Below are 22,410 nucleotides of genomic sequence, written 5' to 3'. Positions count from 1 at the left end.
CTTAGTGCGCTCCTGGATATCGTAAGCCGTTGACCTCCACCTTTCTCTGATCCTAAAGGGTATCTTGGATAAGATCAGTCTCAGATTAGATGGATTATCCAGCTCATCCATATAGTGAAGCTCCTGCATTGCATTACTGCATCCTCTCAGATAGATGGCATAGGCGTGCAAAGCTTGACTATCCTCCGGTTTGATGCTGGACCAGTCCAAGGCTTTCTTTATGTATGCATTTGTGATCCTTATTTCATCTCCAAAATTCTCTTTGAGCAGTCTTTTAGCTTCCACATCCTGCGGAGGCATGTGTAGGCAGCTCCGCACAAGATCTTTAGGCTGATCTGTTGTGTACTGTTCCAAAAAGTAGAGTCTATCTTGATCACTTGTGGTTCTGTCTTCAATGCCGTACTCGAAAGCTTGCATGAATGATCTAAAGTTCAGAGGATCTCCGTCAAACATGGGAATCTCCCTGGTTGGGAGTAGCGCCAGGTTCTGTTGTGTGACAAGTATATCCGTAATGTCTCATTCTGTCTTGCCATGACATTTGATAGAACCTGGTTTGTTTGGTTTTGACCCTGTTGTCCTGCTGTAACTCCAGATGGTTGTAGCTGAAGCTGTACAGGGTGCTGAAGCTGATATTGTGCAGGTGGTTGTTGCCGAGGTTGTGGCTGTACATGTGGCTGTGTCTGATATTGTACATGTGGCTGATATTGTACATGTGGCTGATATTGTACATGTGGCTGATATTGTACATGTGGCTGTGGCTGATATTGTACATGTGGCTGATATTGTACATGTGGTTGTGGGCCTGATATTGTACATGTGGCTGTGGCTGATATTGTACATGTGGTTGTGGCTGATATTGTACATGTGGCTGTGTCTGATATTGTATATGTGGCTGATATTGTACAGGTGGCTGTGGCTGATATTGTACATGTGGCTGATATTGTACATGTGGCTGTGGCTGATATTGTACATGTGGCTGATATTGTACATGTGGCTGATATTGTACATGTGGCTGATATTGTACATGTGGCTGATATTGTACATGTGGCTGTGGCTGATATTGTACAGGTGGTTGTGGCTGATATTGTACATGTGGTTGTGGCTGATATTGTACAGGTGGTTGTGGCTGATATTGTACAGGTGGTTGTGGCTGTACATATGGTAGTCTGGGTCTCACTACTTGTGGAGGCCTCTGTGTTTGTTGTTGAGGTTGCTGCTGTGAAGGTTGCAGAGTTTGTTGCTGTGTAGGTTGTTGTTGCTGTAAAGGTTGTTGAGGTGTCTGTGCCCATGCATACTGGTCCAAGATCTGTCTTTGAACAGGGATTTTTGGAACAGCATTTATGGATGCATACTAGGCTTGGGCGGTATGACGGTATTACGGTATACCAGGGTTTTTCAAAATCCCGTTGGTCTGATTTTCAATACCGTGACGTCACAGACTGTGCGCCATGCGACGTTATTATAGTGTGTTCCTGTGGGTCGCCCATCTCATGTGTGTGACAAATAAAGACTTAGACTTAATAAAGATAGAATGCGGTTATGGACCGGTGGCCATCAGTTTATTAAGGTCGAATGGACCATGGGTCCACTTCCAGTCATCGGATGATTGTTGATTCGGGTATCGGAGTGTTTTTCTAACGTTTTGAGAGTATGGATTCTTGCATGAATGTGGAACTCGGGAACACATTGTTTGGGTAAGTAAATGGAAGCCGCAGCTCTGGTTTGTGAAGCCGCAGCCCTCTTTTGTTTTCTTATGTGCTGCACGTTATGTTAATGACCAATAACATTGAATTGAAACTCGAGTAACTCACCCTGCAACTCTTTTACAACTCTTTCACTTTAATGCTTTTTATCTCCTTTTTTTCCCCTGGAGGTTTTCAAGGCGAGTAGCCCATTGTCTCAGAACGGGCACTTCTCCGAGATCAGATACAGCACAGCGAGCACCCAGACGCCACCCGAGTTCAACATCCCAGATGACGAGTTGCAGCCAGGTAGGTTGACCTCGGATGAAATGGTCTCTAGCCAGTTATCTGCGTGTGCCTGAAATGGACTCTAGCCGGTTATCTGCTTGTGCCTGAAATGGACTCTAACCGGTTATCTGCTTGTGCCTGAAATGAACTCTAGTCGGTTATCTGCTTGTGCCTGAAATGGACTCTAGCCGGTTATCTGCTTGTGCCTGAAATGGACTCTAGCTAGGCTCTAGGTTATCTGCTTGTGCCTGAAATGGACTCTAGCTAGGTTATCTGCTTGTGCCTGAAATTGACTCTAGCTAGGCTCTAGGTTATCTGCTTGTGCCTGAAATGGACTCTAGCTAGGCTCTAGGTTATCTGCTTGTGCCTGAAATGGACTCTAGCTAGGCTCTAGGTTATCTGCTTGTGCCTGAAATGGACTCTAGCTAGGCTCTAGGTTATCTGCTTGTGCCTGAAATGGACTCTAGCTAGGCTCTAGGTTATCTGCTTGTGCCTGTAATGGACTCTAGCTAGGCTCTAGGACGGTTATCTGCTTGACACACTAAAGATGCACAGATACTGGTATTTCATATTGGGCCGATACCAGCCAGAAATGTGGAATCTGGGACTTTATCCGGTAAGAAGGTCTGATGCCTAGAACTAGTGATGCACCGATGTGAAAATTGTGGCCGATACCGATAACCGATATTAATATTGCTGTTCTGGCCGATACCGATATTTACCGATGTCGATATCTCTGTATAGAAAACACTTTTTTATGATAATCAAATAAAGAGCTATTTTCCAAAACTCATAATTTTTTTACTTTTGTAACTTATTTTCAGAAATGACTGATTTTTGAAACTATTTAAGGCCAAAACATGTAAAAAGATTTTTTTTTTTTTTTTTTATCGGATATCGGTCCCATCTTGATATCGGACCGATACCGATGTGTAAAAAAACGGCCATATCGGCCGATATTATATCGGCGGCCGATATATCGTGCATCACTACCTAGAACCATGTGTAACCTGTATGATATCATGTATAACCTGTCTGATATCATGTATAACCTGTCTGATATCATGATATCATGTATAACCTGTCTGCAGGGACCGAAACTAAAGCCCGCCGCCCGCCAGGGGCGATCAGTTTTTACCTTTGGCGCTTGACACTTATAGCGCTTTTAACCAAAACCCTTTACAATTTGTTCCTCAAATTTGACCCGTTCACTCACACACTCAAACACCGTCAGTGGAAGCGACCACGCAAGGTGCCGACCTGCTCATCTGGAGCAGTTAGGGGTTAAGTGTCTCGCTCAGGGACACTTCGACACGCTACCCGGGAGGATCGGGAATCGGACCGGGAACCTCTAGATTACCAGACGACTGCTCTACCTCCTGAGCCGCTGTCGCCTCATGGTGTGGTCCATGATTACCCAGCCGCGACACCTTTCGTCACAGACCACCCTGACGGGGGCACAGCAGACCGGGCTCCTCACTGGTCCTCTCTCTCATGAAAGTATTTTTGGGTCCCGCTTCGGAGAGGTAGCAGCTGCCTTCCACGCAGCAGAGGCAGAACGTACAGTACCCTCTCACCCTCCACTGAGAGAGCCCACGTACAGTACCCTCTCACCCCTCGTCTCACGGCGTCAGGGCTGCCGGGAGAAGAAGCCACCGGGAGAGGCACCTCCACTCCATCATGGACAACCCCTCTCACCCCCAAAATCCGGAGTATCAATTATTGCCTTCCGGCCAACGTTTGGAGACCCCTGCAGCTACAAACAATAGATACAAATTCTCATTTATACCTACCTCCGTTCGTGCCATTAATGGAGGAGGCAGGAGAGGGCGGCTTTGAGGTGGGTGGTGGATGGGGGGATGGTTGTGGTTGATTGTTTGACTGTTGTTGTCATGATCTGATCCTGCGACCATGTACTGTACATGTCTGTCTGTGTTCTTCTTGTTATGTATGTTTGCTGTGTTTTTTTTTGGAGCTCCTATTTATCTGCTGTAACATGAATTGCCCAGTTTGGGACATACTAATAAACTTGACTTGACTTGACCCATTATACAGCAGCACGTTCAGTGTTAGACTCAAACTCCCAAGATGCAGCACTGAATGTCACAGGAAGTCCTTCATACCAACAGCCATCAGACTGTCCAACGCCTCACTGTGCCTCACTGTGCCTCACTGTATATCTTCCTGTACATTTACATTTTACTATAGGTACAGTATACCTTCCTGGACATTTACATTTGACTATAGGTACATTATACCTTCCTGGACATTTACATTTGACTGTATATTAGGGATGTTTGATATTGGCTTTTTTACCGATATCCGATATACCGATATTGTCCAACTCAAAATTTCCGATACCGATATCAACCGATACCGATATATGCAGGTTTCCCCCCCACAAAAACACAACATTATGCATACTTTTCACAATAAATAAAAGAAAAATTTGTTCTTACTTGCCTCGCTAAATAAAGGTTAAATAAATGTAATTTTTTTTTGAAAACCGATACAGAAATTTTCCGATATTACATATTAATGCCAATATCAGCCGATAATATCGGTAGGCCGATAATATCGGACATCCCTACTGTATATTACTGTATATTTTCAGACTGTATATTTTAGAATGTATATACATATTTTAGAATGTATATCTCTGACTGTGTACATTTAACTCTTGATCCCCCCCTTGCTCGCTGGCCAAGGTAATGTTCCTGCTCTCAAGTAAGCGACTCACGCTGGACCTGTCACCTGACATCCTGTCACCTGACATCCTGTCACATGACATCCTGTCCCCTTGAGAGACGAGCAGCCTGACATCCTGTCACCTGACATCATGTCACCTTAGGCTTGTTCAAGATGGATTTCCTCGACTAGTAGACGAGAGTAGCCGAGTGAAGCCGGGGGAGGAGTTAAAAAGGCGGACACTGCCGATTTCACGAGAGCCTCTCGCCTAGTCTCGCATGGCAGATACGCTTTCACGTCACCACACACACATTACACACCTGTCCAGCTCATTATAATGCGATGGCAAAATTAGATCAGATTCAAATGTACAGCACACCATATACTGCTATAGTGGAATATACTATTCGTATACCATAATGTATACCATCTTGTTGCGTGCTCCTGGCCACCGCAGCACGCACACACACAACACACTGCTGAATAATTCTGTTTTGCATCAATATATATGTATACTGTGTATATTGAGGCAAAACAGAATTATATATACAGTATTGAGGCAAAACAGAATTATATATACAGTATTGAGGCAAAACAGAATTATATATACAGTATTGAGGCAAAACAGACAACGCATGTGTGTATGTATGTGTGTGTGTGTGTCTGACAGCTTGAAGTTTATCATGATGATATGATGATAACGCATAACATAATAAAGTTTTCAATCAATCAATCAATCAAACGTCTCCCTGGCTGTCACGTGGCTGGTGAATGACAACTTTTCTGAGCCAATAGGCGCTTTGCGCGACCGTAGCAAGTCGCTTCCCAGCCGGGAGCAGCCGAGTGAGAGGTACTGTGGAGCCTCGCTCTGAAGGCTGTGCGTGGCTCGCTCCCGCGGGAGTTCCACACCTTGCCTCGTCAGATTTTCAGAGCAAGTCGGACAACATTCTAACCGTCATGCAACGCGCTTGGCGAGGCAGTAGTAAAACCTGCGCAGATCTGCGTCCGCCTATCCCATCTCGAACAAGCCTCTTGAGAGATGAGCAGCCTGACATCCTGTCACCGCCAGCAAAGTGACTTCCCTGGACTAGTTTGGTGAGGTCACACATTCACTGACACGGTTCTCATCCAAACCTCTGCTGCATTTACAGTAGATTCACTTTTAAAAATAATAATAAATTGTATTTAACACAGTAAAGTATTTTGTTTTGTTTTTTTGTTTTCTGTTTCTGTGCTTGTATGTAATTTTAGCCATCTTAATTGTTAGTTTCATTATGCATTGTGTGTTGAGTATACTGACTTTTAATAATTTTGTTTTGCAATAATAATAGTTTTTGTATTTTTTGTGTGTGTGGACCCCAGGAAGACTAGCTGGTTGCTATGGCACCAGCTAATGGGGATCCGTAATAAAATCAAATCAAATCAAATCATGCCTCCAGCGATCTGAGTTCCCCAGGGCTGCTCATCGCAGGCTCCCAGGCCGTGACGGTGTTGTACATCCCTCCCTTTACATACAGACCTCCCGTGGGTCAGAGCGGTTTAGGCCGGTAGAGGCCCGGGCGGTTTATGGCCGTGTGGCTCACCTTCAGAACATTACACAGCATGGCTCTATAGCACCAGTGGTTGGAACATTGAGGACGGGTCACAGAGAGCCCTTTACCTCTCTCTGTTCAATGGAGTGAAACAGAGCGTGTCATAGACCAAAGACAGCCGCCTTGTTGGCTGATATACGGGAGCTATTAACAAAAAAGGTCATCGCCTTCGTGCCGCCACAGAAGAGAAGGAAGGGCATATACTCCTGTATCTCGTGAGTCTATATACTTGAAATATGCTTACTTTCACGTGCCTCTCTTTCTGCCCCACAGGAAGTATCTCCACGTCGCCGGAGGGCACGGCACGTATCGGAGAATGCCATTTGAATACTTGCAGTATGTTCTCCAAGTGTGACCGATGTCGTTAGAACCGTTACGCCACCAGGGGGGATAAGGATTAATTACTACCTGGAAGACAGTCTGGTCATTCAGAGGAAGGGGGTGAGAGGGCACACCAGACAGCTGGCGGAGCTAACTCTAACTCTCCTCGCTTTTTGCAATCATGGAAGAAGGGCTGACCTCCCTCAAGGTTTGTCAGAAACATTACAGAGTGTTCCATGTTCCACAAATGGTGTGGATGGAGAAGCACTGACCCAATGTTTTGTCTTATAGAAACAGTCTACGGGAGAAGCTGTCCTTCTCTACTGTGAAGAAGGTCTACGCTCCAGCCAGCTCAACTTGTCACAAGAGCTTAGATGACAAGTCATTATTCAGCCCCCCTCTTTTAAAAAAGCTTCCTTCAGGGAGCGGCTCTGCCTTGGTGGTACAGAGTCTAATCCAGGAAACCTTTGGAACCATTGGACTAGACCTCCACACAACGGCTTTCAATCAAGACCACTCTTTTGCTCTCATCTGCCCAAGTGTGTCAGCAAGACGTCCGCTTTGTCAGTCTACCCATGGGTGCCACGCTAAGACCTAACCTCAGCGTTGTCCCTAGGACATCAGAAGCTCTTTTCATACTAAGATATTGTCCTGAGGGATTTTTACCCTCCTCCCCGATGCGAGTGAGAGGGAGAAAGACCTCCACCTACTGTCTCCAGTGGATGTATAGAAAGTCACGCCTCACTGCTGACATCGACACATATCACAACCTCTTGTTAACATTCTCCAAAACCATTACTAATGCCAAAGCTTCTTTCTTTCACCATAGGATCGAGGCCTCTGCCAAGAATCTTCGCAAACTGCATGCTACCATGTCCTCCCTCCTCACCCCCCCCCCACCTCCTCCTCCCTCATCTTTTTCTGCCGAAGACTTTGCGATCTTCTTTGAGGAAAAAGTGGAGAACATCCGCAGCTCCTTCTCCCAACCCCCACCCATTCCAAACGCTGAATCGAGAACCTCATCCTTCACTCTGTCATCTTTCTCTCCCATTACAGAAGCCGAGACCCTGACACTGGTAACGTCGAACCGTCCGACTACATGCCAGCTGGACCAGCTACCCTCCCCACTCCTCCAGACCATAGCACCGGACATCCTCCCATTCCTAACTGCAACCATCAACTCCTCACTCAACTCGGGGGTGGTCCCCACCTCCCTAAAACAAGCCAGAGTCACGCCCCTCATAAAAAAACCAACCCTGAACCCCACCGTCATAGCCAACTATCGCCCTGTCTCTCTTCTCTCCTTCCTTTCTAAAACACTTGAACGTGCTGTATCCAACCAACTTACTGCTTATCTCTTACAGAATGACCTCCTAGACCCCAATCAGTCTGGCTTCCGGACTGGCCACTCCACAGAAACGGCCCTCATTGCGGTCACAGAGGCACTTCACTTAGCAAAAGCGAAAGGCCTCTCCTCTGTCCTGATTCTCCTAGATCTATCTGCAGCCTTCGACACAGTCAACCATCAGATCCTCCTCGCGGCCCTCGCAGGAATGGGAGTGGCTGGATCTGCGCTGACATGGCTGACATCATACCTCAATGACCGCTCCTACCAAGTGTCATGGAGAGGGACTCTGTCGGCCATCCGCCCCCTCCGGACGGGTGTCCCCCAGGGCTCGGTCCTAGGACCCCTTCTCTTCTCCCTCTACACTAAATCACTGGGTAACATTATCACATCTCATGGCTTCTCATATCATTGTTATGCCGATGATACTCAACTCTTCCTCTCCTTCCCTCCCTCAGATATCCACGTCTCTGAGCGGATCTCGGCCTGTCTGTCCGACATCTCCGCCTGGATGACGACCAACCACCTCAAACTGAACCTAAGCAAAACAGAATTGCTCCACCTGCCGGCCAAATCCTCCCCCCTGACCGACCTCTCCATCACAGTCGAGAATGCAGCTGTGACCGCGTCGCCGACCGCCAAGAACCTTGGTGTTGTCCTCGACGACCAGTTGAACTTCTCTGCTCACATCGCAGCGACAACCAGAACCTGCAGATTCCTCCTGAGCAACGTCAGAAGGATACGCCCCTTCCTGACAAAAGAAGCCACCCAACTCCTCGTCCAATCAACAGTCATCTCCCGCCTCGACTACTGCAACGCACTGCTAGCTGGCCTCCCGGCCACTGCCACCAAGCCTCTTCAACTCATTCAAAATGCAGCGGCCCGCCTGATCTCAAACCTACCGAAGTCAGCCCATGTCACCCCACTTCTTAGGGACCTGCACTGGCTCCCCATTGCTGCACGTATCCGCTTCAAGGCCCTCGACCTAGCATACCGTGCGGCAAAGGGAACCGCTCCCGCCTACCTCCGGTCAATGGTCTCTAACTACACACCCTCAAGACCCCTACGCTCTGCGTCTTCTGGCCGCCTCAGATCTACTCCTATCCAAGCTCCCGGAGGGTCATCAAAGAGAAGCCGCCTATTCTCAGTCCTTGCCCCACAATGGTGGAATGAACTACCCATCCCAGTTAGGACAGCCGAATCCCGTCCAATCTTTCGCCGTCGACTAAAGACTCACTTCTTCAACCATTATCTGAAATGATAAAAAAAAAAAAAAAAAAAAAAAAAAAATCTAACCCCGACTAACCTTAATGTCATGCACTTGTCCTAATAAACTAACCTACACTGTAACACGCAACACTTTGATGAACATTGTTACTCAGCTGATAGAGTTATACCCTTCTTGCTGTCTTGTCGCACAGAACTTGTAAGTCGCTTTGGATAAAAGCGTCAGCTAAATGACTAAATGTAAATGTAAATGTAAATGTGCCGTGGCGAGTTGGCCAGAGGTGGAGCGCTCGCCAAACAACGCTTCCTCACTGGCTATTTGAAGGCATTTCCTTTCTCTACATTGAAGTGGGTCTAACACCTCTGGTCCAGGTCAGAGCCCCTCCACGAGGGCAGTGGCTCTCTCATCACACCGCTTGGGGAGATGTATCGATGAAACGCATGTTGTTATCGCTGTTTCCCTGACTCTCTCTTTTACCACATAATCATGATTAGACAGATATACGAATTAAATATAATTCATGAGGTCAAGATGAGGCAGTTGGAAGTATCTAATAATGAACAACAAAAATAACATTCATGGTTACAAGAGGCTCTTTACGATGTGTTCTTCACGTCCATACCTTTAGTTATTATCATGGTCACTTGCTTCTTCTGTCTCGTTGTTGGTTGGTTGTAGAATGGAGTTTTGTTGAGTTTGTTAGTAGTTGTGCAATATTTAACTTATAAATTACTTAATTGTGTGAGTCTAGATGTTCGTATAATTTTGCGGTCAGAGCCATTGAACCCAAACATATAAACTGGTATTTCAGAAAATAAACCAAAAGCACCATTGCAGTATTGGCTCCAACACACACATCTCCTCATACTAACACACACACACACACACACACACACACACACACACACACACACAAGCACACACACACACACACACATGCACACGCACACACACACACACACACACACACACACACACACACACACACACACACACGCACACACATGTTACCGCAAGACCCACAACACAAGGAAGCAAAGATGTCAGAAAACGTGTTCTCTTTTAAATTAGATGAAGACACAACCGCAGTTGATGACAAAAGATTCATTTGAATGTAAATTAAAAGTTTAATTTAAAATGTAAAATGTATTATCTTGGTGGGGGTGAAGCAAGCAAGGTTGACACAAGTTCTACCCAGACTATAATGTAAATGCGATGTTATAAAAGAGTCTCCTTGCCGCCTACTTGCTATTCTCCTGAATATTCATGACAGGTGGACATGTGCTGTGGCCCAGGTGTTCTGTCTCTCTGACTGTCTTGTTGTGTTGCTGTGGCCCAGGTGTTCTGTCTCTCTGACTGTCTTGTTGTGTTGCTGTGGCCCAGGTGTTCTGTCTCTCTGACTGTCATGTTGTGTTGCTGTGGCCCAGGTGTTCTGTCTCTCTGACTGTCATGTTGTGTTGCTGTGGTCCAGGTGTCCCGTCTTTCTGACTGTCTTGTTGTGTTGCTATCACACACAGCTGCATGGTAAATATATAATAATAATGCAGGACTTAACTGAGAAGTCTTTATTCGGCATGCAACGACATGCAGTGATGGGCGGCACAAACACACATATTTTTTTAGGTTGCCGATGCGATTGAGCTCTGCTCTTAAGTCTTAACCCATCCCGTCGTCCTTCCCCCCAAGGGCAGCTGGGAGCAGACAGGGCGTCAGCGAGATGCCGCGCCCGGGGACCAATCCAAGTGCTCCTGCCCGTCTTCGTCAGGGACAGTAATCTGATGTGCATGTTTTTCCATTGGGTTTCTCTTATCGGGGGGAAAACCCTTGCGAGCACGGGGAGAACATGCAAACTCCACACAGAAAGGCCTGGGAGATACCCCACCTGGGTACCTGGCATCGCGGAAACCTGGGCCCTATTCCCCGTACCTGGTTCAACTAAGTCGATCATAAGTCCCATTATCCAGATTCAATTAACCTGATGTTTGAATCCGCGCTTTCCCTGTTCCTCGAAGGTGGATTCACACTGAAAAAACGGGAAAGAGCAGGTCTTTGCATTTACATTAATACAGTTAGTGCATGCAACAAATTAATTTATAATCCTTTTGTGATCATGTTTTAATCGAGTAAACTTCCGTTGTTTATGGAGAATGTTGAATTTACTGGTTTCTCTCGCGTTGATTGAAAACTGACAACTCAGTTAAATTGAGTTGAGTCACCAACCGGAAATAGTATTTGACTGCCAGAAAGTGTGATGGACTCGTTGAGAAAGAACTCCCGAATTGAAAGTAAGTTCATCAAATTGATTTATGTTGGTGTTCAAGTGGGCACTGGGCGACATTTCCTCTAACGTTATATTGCTGTTTTCGTACAGTATGTAACTTAACCATTTCAAAAGTATTGGTGTTTCTTGTCAATGCTAACTTGGCTAACGTTCATTATGCTCTGTCTGAATAAAGGGGCTACTAACGTTAGCTAGTTTGAGGTTCATTATGCCTGGGTCCAGTTACTTGTGCAGGTCCAGTTACGCATGCTTAATTTAGCCGCGCAGCTAGCTAACGTTAGTTAGTGCCTCTAGCTAACGCATGCTTAATATAGCCGGGCAGCTAGCTAACGTTAGTCAGTGCCTCTAGCTAACGCATGCTTAATGTAGCCGGGCAGCTAGCTAACGTTAGTCAGTGCCTCTAGCTAACGTATGCTTAATTTAGCTGGGTAGCTAGCTAACGTTAGTCAGTGCCTCTAGCTAACGTATGCTTAATGTAGCTGGGTAGCTAGCTAACGTTAGTCTGTGCCTCTAGCTAATGCATGCTTAATGTAGCTGGGTAGCTAGCTAACGTTAGTTAGTGCCTCTAGCTAACGTATGCTTAATGTAGCTGGGTAGCTAGCTAACGTTAGTTAGTGCCTCTAGCTAACGTATGCTTAATGTAGCTGGGTAGCTAGCCAACGTTAGTTAGTGCCTCTAGCTAATGTATGCTTAATGTACCTGGGTAGCTAGCTAACGTTACTTAGTGCCTCTAGCTAACGTATGCTTAATGTACCTGGGTAGCTAGCTAGCCAACGCTAGTTATGGTTAATTATGGGCCCGGTCACACATGTGCGAAAAATGAATGGGAGGCGCATTTTCTCCCGCTATAATTTTGCGAATGTGTGACTGGGCCCTAACGTTACTTAGCTAGCTAGCTCACTGTGTTATTGTCTAAATACTAGCTAGCTAAATGAAGTCCCATAGGTCATGGTGATGAACAGAAGTATGCTCAACACTGCAGTGATCAGTGAAAAATAAGCTTACGGATTTACAAAACTTAGTGAATCTTACTCAAGGTACATTTGTTCAAACCAATGGTCATTGTTTACACGGACAGATGGCATCAAACCTACGCAAATACAGTTACGTCTCGAATCCAAGTAGGCCTGTAAAAGCCTCGACTCCCATTTCTGGGCCACCACCGTCCACACCGTCAAAGATGTCCGGCGTGGATACCACAGCCTTAAAGGCGGAGATTCTCCTCGTGCTAAAATCGGAACTCGCAGAGATAATACAATCGGAATTGAAAGGTGCACTTTCCAAAGAGTTCGACCTTATCAGAAATTATTTGAAAGTGATGAATGAGGAAATGCGAAGCTGTGTAGCGACACTGCGTGTGGACATGAACAAAATGGAGGCTACAGTTAAAGACATGGAGGGTGGTCTCTCGAGGTGGTCGGACGAGGTGGTAACGCTACAAACCACAGTCGAAGACTTAAAATCAGAGATGGCAGGTCTCAGAGGGAAGTGTGAGGACATGGAAGGAAGAATGCGGAGGTGCAACGTGAGGATAATTGGGGTGGCTGAGACGGAAGGCTCGAGTTCCACTGTGTCGGTCTCAAAGCTACTGAGAGACGTGCTACAAATGGATGATGAAGTGCTGGTAGACCGCTCACATAGAGCACTGGGGCCGAAGAGGACGGACGGGAAGCCTCGTGCTATCGTGGCTAAACTCCACTACTACCAGGACTGTGTCGAGGTGTTGAGCCGGGCGCACGCTCAGGCTCCATTACAGGTCAACGGAATGCCTATTGCGATCTTCCCCGACTATGTCACGGGCGTCGCGAAGGCCAGGGCTGCGTTTACGGAGGTGAGGAAGCTACTACGCAGTCGTGAAGGCACCCGGTACGGCATTCTTTTTCCAGCCCGACTTCGCATCACGCACGGGGGAAAAGATTAAGAGTTCATCGATGCAGGTGAAGCAATGAGCTACGTCAGAAAGAACATTGTACACGCTGCAGCGGGTGAGACCACATAGAAAGAGAGATGTATCGGTGTGTACATACTGCTTATGATATGCAGGTGATGTGAACAATGCATCATATTAACTTCAACAGGACAATATATGTATAGAGGCTACTGTAATGTCTACTGTGTGATCATCTATGTGTAGCGTCATCTGCCTAGCATTGAGAGGACGCCACTGGACAAGCTAAGTGACTCACCAATCTCCAGCAAATTCATTGCTCTCTACTTATGATGTACAGGGGACAGTGTATAATTTTGGCCCCAATAGGACAATGTGTGTATACACATACAGACATATAAATATGTACACACATGCTCACACCTACGATGACGCACATGCTCGCACACCTAATGGATGCACTATCTAGAGACTCTAGACGTACCACACACACGTGGGCGCATATTACGTGCATGCACAGACACACATGTAGACACACATACACGTTTACACATTATACAGATACGGGGGCATGGACCCACACACTCACGCCTACACACCCATACACTTACACCCTGGCTGTGTCCGATACATCCATACACACACACACATAGGTTCACGTGCACGCAACTGCACGAACACTGAAGGGCATATGCCCAGGTACACACCCCTTTGTAGACGCATTGACACACGCACACTCCCACACCTCTTCCAATTTATTCTATATCAACCAATCAGGCACCCTTTTTTGTGTTTAACGGGGCATGTTGGTTGCCCTTGCTCGGGAGTAAGGTGTTGTGCCTTATTGCGGGGCCTGCTTGATGTGAGGTTGTTAATGTTAATATATTATTGTTATGCTTACCGTTTACCGTTGCCACCTATATCACCTTACCTGGTTGGGTGTTGCGAGTTTCTGATGGACAGAAAACCTCCCGTAGAGCAGAAGGGCAAAAGCTTGCTTGATCTTGATTTTCAGTATGAATAAAGACCGTGAGGGGGAGAAGTACAAGTACAACACACACAAATGCAAGGCACATTATCAACCGAAGAAGGCCCTGTCGGTGTGTGTGTGTGTGTGTGTGTGTGTGTGTGTGTGTGTGTGTGTGTGTGTGTGTGTGTGTGTGTGTGTGTGTGTGTGTGTGTGTGTGTGTGTGTGTGTGTGTGTGTGTGTGTGTGTGTGTGTGTGTGTGTGTGTGTGTGTGTGCGTGCGTGCGTACGTGCGTGCGTGCGTGCGCGTGTGTGTGTGTGTGTGTGTGTGTGTGTGTGTGAGAGAGAGACACTGCTCAAGTGTGCCACTCTTCAAAGCAGTTTCTGTTTAGAATCAGACAGAGGGCGACATCACAGCACTTGCATTTCCATGCTGTGAGACTCCTTTTTCCCGCCTTGGTGCACTGTACACGGGTCTTACTGCCAGCGATGGCTTTTTGGCTCCTGTCCGCTGCGGGAGCGGCGATGGGAACAGGGACATGGCTTGTCCTCCTGTCAACAGGAACTCCTGTGCTGTCCACTCCACACAGCTCGGCCATCATCACTCCCAGGAACTCCTTGTGTGCGAGAGGCTTTTCCCGCTTCGCCCTACAAATGTCGCAGTTGAGGATGTAGGCGTTGGTGGTCGCCATGTCGACCAGGTGAAAGAACATGGTGCGATACCACCGGGCAGTTCTCCGGTGGGTCGAGTAATATTGCAGCAGCTGGTCGGATAGGTCGACTCCGCCCATGTGCTTATTGTACTCCAGGGGTCTCAAACTCAATTTACCTGGGGGCCGCTGGAGGTAGAGTCTGGGTGAGGCTGGGCCGCATCAAATATTCCACAAAAAAAGGGTTTCAAGTATTCCAAAAAAAAGTACAACTGATCCAATCTTCTCAATCTTTAGCAATAACATTTCAGAACATGAACAGTTCTTCAGAACATGAACAGTTCTTCAGGCTTCTCAGTGGTGTCAGTGGACTCATCCACAGCTAAGGAAATGCACTGTGCATTTTTTTTTATTCTATCACAAAGCTGTTTAATCAAATCACCAGCCAGTATTTCAGTTATTCTGGTTGCTGTGCAATCTGAGGGGGATTTGCTTTTGTTTGCCTTCAAACATGGTCTCCATCACTTCAGTCATACATTATTTTCAAATAGCTACCGTTTCTTGGCATACAGTCACATAATTGGTTTGGTGCTGGGACCAGGGGAGTAGCTGGGGGGGGGGAGGTTAGGATGATTCCAAGGGCCCAGCACTGGGGGGGGGGGGGGCCCAGAGAACACTATTATTATCTTTTTATTAATATGTTTTTATTATTATCCTAAAGTAAGTTAATGTAGATGTATAATTGCCTGTAATATAAAAAAAATAGGTAAAAACCATATTATGCGTTTTCATCAATAAATAAATGCCCCACATTTTTTTATAGATTGGGGACCCACAAATTGATTCTTTCATGGGGCCCAGAATCTCCAGCTACGCCCCTGGCTGGGACTCAGGATGAACCATATTTTTCTGTTCATTCACCTTTGAATTGCAGTCGACTTTTCTTTTACTGACCATCTTTGAAAATGCCATATTTTTCTGCTGGCTGCCTGCTGGCGAAAATAGGCTAATAGCTACATTTATCTCACAGAGATAAAACTGGGAGCGAGTTTACTGTAGATGCGCTGTCAACTCTGCTCCGACTTGAACTGAAAAAGAGAGACGACATGCAGTCCGTGAAGACCCGCCCTACTCCCCTACTCTGCCTCTTATTCGCAGACTGTGGGTGAGGGGGAAAAACGCTGACGGGACGCATATGTGATTGGACCAGACCCGTACACACAGACAGACAGTGGCAGTGCAGCCGGATATGCAGAGCACTGCTCGCAGAGGAGAGAGATGGCGAGGATGCATTTGCTTCCACTTTACTTGATATCACTCCGGAATCACGTTTCAACCAAGTCACTAACATAACGTTGCTGTCATGAGCCTGCGCTATGGTAGCCTACAAGTGATAAAATAAATAAAACGTCCAACTCTCGCACAGTTGCGCGCGGGCCGCATTAACACTAAACTTTGATGTCCAGTAGGGGGCCGCAAAATATCATCCCGCGGGCCGCAATTTGCCCGCGGGCCGCGAGTTTGATACCCCTGTTGTACTCGATTACAGGGGTGGGGCACGGAACCCAGACAAACGACGAGGTCCCATTGGCCGCCTTGACCCTCCTCCTGACCTTCTGACCAGGAGGTGTGATCGCTGGGTGGATGGTGGACCACACGCGCACCTAGATAGAATAGAATATAAATGAATCATCCCGAGGGAAATTTGACACTACAAATCGCTCACAGTAGACATTTAGACAGAACAGAGTCACGAATAAGAATAACAAAACAAATTGATACAAATATACGAGTACATACCTCCTTTGTGTCCATCCACTTTATGAAGACCAGGGCCTCTTCTCTGAGCCAACGAATGTCGCCTCTCACGGCCTTGTTTGTCAGGGCATTCTCTCTGTCCTGGGGACAACCTCTCCTGTTCTCCCGGTATGTGCCACAGGCTCCCAGCTTTATGGCCAGCAAATCAAGGAACAGCTTGGGACTGGTGTAAAAATTATCTACATAAATGTGGTAACCAGTCCCAAGCCATGCTGGCTCAATGAGGTCCATGACGGCATCGTAGGCGATCCCGTGTTCGCTGGTTCGCACGTGTGCCTTCCCAATGTAAATGGTAAAATTGATAGTGTAGCCGTTGGCAGAGTCGGCGAGAACAAAGAGCTTGACCCCCCTTTTGGTCGGCTTGTCCTTCATGTACTGGGTCATGCCAGTTTTCGCCTTCGTGGCCACCATCCTCTCGTCGACTGCCAGGTTCCTTCTAGGGTGGTAGTGCACCTTGCAGGCCTCGCGGATGGACAGCATGAGAGGCTTGAGACGGGCCAGCTTGTCGTAGTCTTTCGTTCCCCTCCTGGCGTCGTTCCTGGCAATCCTCCTCGGGATCACTCAGGTGGAGATTCCACAAGATGGACCTGAAGTCAAAGTCAAAAGGCAAAGTCATATAAATCATATAAAAAAAGATCTAATCTAATCTAAACACAAAGTAACATGGGACACTATAAACATAAATAACATATGGGACAAGATGTACAGGACTATATATTATACCTGAATCTGTCCCGGAACATTACCGCCACAGGCAACGGCACAGAACACACATGTTTCTGTCTCCACATGCCAGTGGGACGAGTGAGGTGTACAGCAGCAGGCCGAGGAATTTGTACATCTCGTCAGGGACTATATCCACCCACTTGGTCTTCTGCCCCATTGCCTGTATATTGTATTGTAACTCAGTTAGTAATTCTTTAGAGGAAAAAGCATTTCATATAAAAGTATTCTGTATTTTTGTATGACAACTAATAAAGAAACTTGAAACTTGCCTGGTTCTTTGCTGCATTCTTATTTGTGTTGATAAACAGAGTCTTCACAGTATCCATAGTGAAATAGAGCATGAAGAGCTCCTTTGGCATGTATACTGCATGTGCATCTAGCTGGGGTCCTGGGGGTCTGCGAGGCATGAACCGGAGGGGCTGAGGGGCTGAATCAGCATCCCTGTCGGTCTTCCAGGGCTGGAGGTCAGTCTGAGGGCGTCCTGCCTGGGCTGGAGGTCTTGGCCTGGGTCGGACTGGAGCAGGCCTACTGGGTCGTACTGGAGCAGGCCGGCTGGGTCGGACTGGAGCAGGCCTACTGGGTCGTACTGGAGCAGCCCGCCTGGGTCGGACAGGAGCAGGCCTACTGGGTCGTACTGGAGCAGGCCTACTGGGTCGTACTGGAGCAGGCCTACTGGGTCGTACTGGAGCAGGCCTACTGGGTCGTACTGGAGCAGGCCTACTGGGTCGGACTGGAGCAGACCTACTGGGTCGTACAGGAGCAGGCCTACTGGATCGTACTGGAGCAGGCCTACTGGGTCGTACTGGAGCAGGCCTACTGGGTCGTACTGGAGCAGGCCTACTGGGTCGTACTGGAGCAGACCTACTGGGTCGGACTGGAGCAGGCCTATTGGGTCGTACTGGAGCAGCCCGCCTGGGTCGTACTGGAGCAGCCCGCCTGGGTCGTACTGGAGCAGGCCGGCTGGGTCGGACAGGAGCAGGCCTACTGGGTCGTACTGGAGCAGGCCTACTGGGTCGGACAGGAGCAGGCCGGCTGGGTCGTACTGGAGCAGGCCTACTGGGTCGTACTGGAGCAGGCCTACTGGGTCGTACTGGAGCAGGCCGCCTGGGTCGTACTGGAGCAGGCCTACTGGGTCGTACTGGAGCAGGCCTACTGGGTCGTACTGTAGCAGTTCTACTGGGTCGTACTGGAGCAGGCCTACTGGGTCGGACAGGAGCAGGCCTACTGGGTCGGACAGGAGCAGGCCGGCTGGGTCGTACTGGAGCAGGCCTACTGGGTCGGACAGGAGCAGGCCGGCTGGGTCGGACAGGAGCAGGCCGGCTGGGTCGGACAGGAGCAGGCCTACTGGGTCGGACTGGAGCAGCCCGCCTGGGTCGTACTGGAGCAGGCCTACTGGGTCGGACTGGAGCAGCCCGCCTGGGTCGTACTGGAGCAGGCCTACTGGGTCGGACTGGAGCAGCCCGCCTGGGTCGTACTGGAGCATCTCCCCCAGCCTCTGCCTCTTCATCCACCACCTCACTGTAGTGTAGACAATGGAAGTACATTATTTTCAACATTCAAAAAGGAATCTTCGCACACATACAGTAAGGGTAGTAACGTTTTGAACAGTTACAGTACACCCCAAAGCTGGAGCAGGCTGCCTGCTCATCATATCTGCACATAAATGGCACACACATTGATTGTACTCAGGGGGTGTGCGAGCAGTGCGGTCGCACAGGGCCTCGCGGGAAGGGGGGCCTTGCACAATTTTTTTTTTTTTTTTTTTTTTTAATGTTTTTTATTTATTATTTTTTTTATTCTTATTTCTTTTTTTATTTTATTTTTTTGCGAGGCCCCCCTTCCCGCGAGGCCCTTTTTCATCACATACCTAAAATCTAGTTTTGCTTATATGCTTATATATTTCACATTAGACACGTTTGTAGGCTCTGCAGCAGACATACTCACTATTGGAGCTCTGGGGCTCTGCAGCAGACATACTATTGGTTTCAACGAAGGGAGGGGTTACATCATGTGTACGCCGGCGTGCGTCAGCTGCGTTTGACTATTTCGCACGTGCAGCTTTGGAGGTTATGCTTAGTTATGCCAGCCAAGACAAAGAGGACGGTCATTCGGCAGATGGACTGAAGATGAAAGTTGTTGCATGTTAGACAGTTCAGTCAGGCTAGCCATGTCGGCTTAGCTAAAGGCAGGGACAGCTAGTTAGCTTTAACTACCTTATAATATCGAGTGCAGACCACGTGAGCGGATCGGCGCGGCCGAGAAATCCGCTCTTCGCTCTTTAAAGCTTGGTCCGCTCCGCTAATCGCTCATGTTGACCCCGCCCCCAAGTCGCTCTCCGCTCGCTCCCCACTCACCTTGAATCGAGCGCTCCCCGCTCCCCGCGCCAGATCGCTCGGCAGTTTTTCTTTTTCTTTTTTGGAGCATGGTGTAAATGAGCTCAAACTACAACAGTCTACACCCCCTGGGCCCCTTAACAATTGTTTGTATTGAGCCGCATTGTAATTGTAGCCATTCTGCAATGTTAAATAACGTTGTTTATCCATTCACTAGTTCTATTAAGCGATGATAGGCTAGCCGAGCCACAATGCTATGGTCGCTGCCATTAACGTTAGCATGTAAGCTAACGTCAACAACAATGGCGTCGATACCTTTTCTAACAGGAGAGTGAGTGTGGGCGTCATAGATATCTATGGTGGGCGTCTCTACAGTGACGAAGCCTGAACCCTTCTCATTGGTTGAAAATGGCCTTCATGTTTGTACATCGCCATCTGTTGCTTTGACATTGTACTGCATGTATATATTACATCAACAGTGTTAAACCACTGTGAGCGGCCTGGAGTGGATTGGAGCGGAGGAGAACTCTCGCTCCGGACGTCGCGCCGACTCATTTTAAAACCCACTCCTCGCTCACGTCAAAACCGGCCGCTCCGCGCCCCGCGCCGCTCACGCTCCGATCCGCTCACATGCACTGATCGAGTGCTAACGTGTGGTTCAGTCGGGATAGCCATGATGATGTCGGCTAGTAGCTAGCTTAGCTAAAGGCTAACTAGTGTTAGCTAACCTAGAGAGAGCGCGTGCAGCATTGTTATGCCAAGATGAAGAGGACGGTCATTCGGCAGATGAACTTCGTCAACTCCACGCGGTTGTCTCCATCCTCTTGGACGTTTGGTGAGTTTTTAATGCACTCTATTCTATTCCCGCCGTGGATATATCTCTCTCTGTCTCTCTCGGGAGCCAAACGGGCCGGCTAGCTAACGTAGCTAACGTTATATTGAGCCAAACGGGCCGGCTAGCTGTTGTAGCTAATGTTATATTGAGCCAAAGCGGGCCGGCTAGATAACGTAGCTAATGTTATATTGAGCCAAACGGGCCGGCTAGCTGTTGTAGTAGCTAACAGTGTGTGGCCTGGTGTCAGTACCTGGCTACTCTATTTGCAGTTAGCCTATTTAGCTGATGTCGGCCATTGGCTCCTTGCTACTTTGTTTTCTCTGGTATAGACCCTCTTCTCTTTGGATTTAAGTGTTGATCTTTGTCCTTTTGGATCTATGTATATTCATGTTGCCTCTCTTTTCCTTCTGTTTTGTTCTTCCATTAAAAGTTGAATATCCTTTAGGGGCTCATCTTTGCTTATCTCTCTCATACATGCTCTCTCTCTAACACACACACAGACATGCTCTCTCTCTCTAACACACATGCTCTCTCTCTCTCTCTCTCTCTCTCTCTCTCTCTCTCTCTCTCTCTCTCTCTCTCTCTCTCTCTCTCTTTCTAACACACACAGACATGCTCTATATCTCTCTCTAACACACAAAATGACATGCTCTCTCTCTATATTTCTCTCTCTTTCTAACACATATACATGCTCTCTCTCTAACACACACACACAAACAGACATGCTCTCTCTCTATCTCTCTCTTTCTAACACACACTCTATCTCTCTCTCTTCAATTCAAATGGGCTTTATTTCACATTCTTGTATTTCTCCCAGTAGGTATGGGAGTTTTGAGTTATTGTCGATGTTTTCAAAGTCTCTTTGGGTGTTTGCAATTTGTGGGAAGTATGTCTTGGTATAGTGGGCAGGTTGTTAAGAAGTGGAGCTCGGTTTCCACCTCATCTTGTGTGCAGTGGGTCTGTCTTCGCTTGGGAGCCAGGTCTGCCTATGGCGGCCTTTCTCGATGGCTAGGCTGTGCTCGCTGAGTCTGTACCTAGTCAAGGATCTTCTTAGTATTGGGTCAGTCACAGTGCTCAGGTATTCTGCCACTGTGTACTCTCTGTTTAGGGCCAAATAGCATTTCAATTTGCTCTGGTTTTGGGTTGTTTCTTTCCAATGTGTCTCTCTCTCTCTCTGGCCTTGCTCTGGTGGAGGGTCAGGGCCATTGCCGGGTCTGTGCAGCAATAACACTGTATATTGACTGTAGAACGGGAGCTCTATCTCGCTCTCTCTCTTGCTATATGTTGACTGTATCATGCCCAGCCTCGGGCAGCGCTATTATTTAAGAATATGTTGACTGTATAAAAAAAAATATATATATTATATATATATATATATATATTTTTTTTACCTTTTAGGGGGGGGGGGGGGGGGGGGGCTCGCGTTTAAATCTCGCACAGGGCCTCGCATTTCTCCTAGGCGGCCCTGATTGTACATATAAAACACTGCTCATCTATCTACAAAAGCAATACATACCTCTGGCTGTTGTTGACCACGTTTGACCATGAAGATGGGCCTTCATAATCTGAATCATCCGAATCTATTTCGGATGCAGAGGTCCCACCCCGGTACTCTGCCATGTGATCATCCCCATGATACATTTTGTCCCACAGGGGCGCAGTACACACACGCCGCCTCATATTTGCAAAAATACTGGTAAAAAAAACGTCAAAAAACAAAAAAAACACTCCTAAACGCTGCTGCTGCTAATGCTGTCTAAATATCCTAC

The sequence above is a fragment of the Notolepis coatsorum genome (genome assembly GCF_963971535.1).
Source record: "Notolepis coatsorum genome assembly, contig: SCAFFOLD_394, whole genome shotgun sequence".
Taxonomy (NCBI): Eukaryota; Metazoa; Chordata; class Actinopteri; order Aulopiformes; family Paralepididae; genus Notolepis; species Notolepis coatsorum.
Note: the sequence above shows the minus strand (reverse complement) of the source record.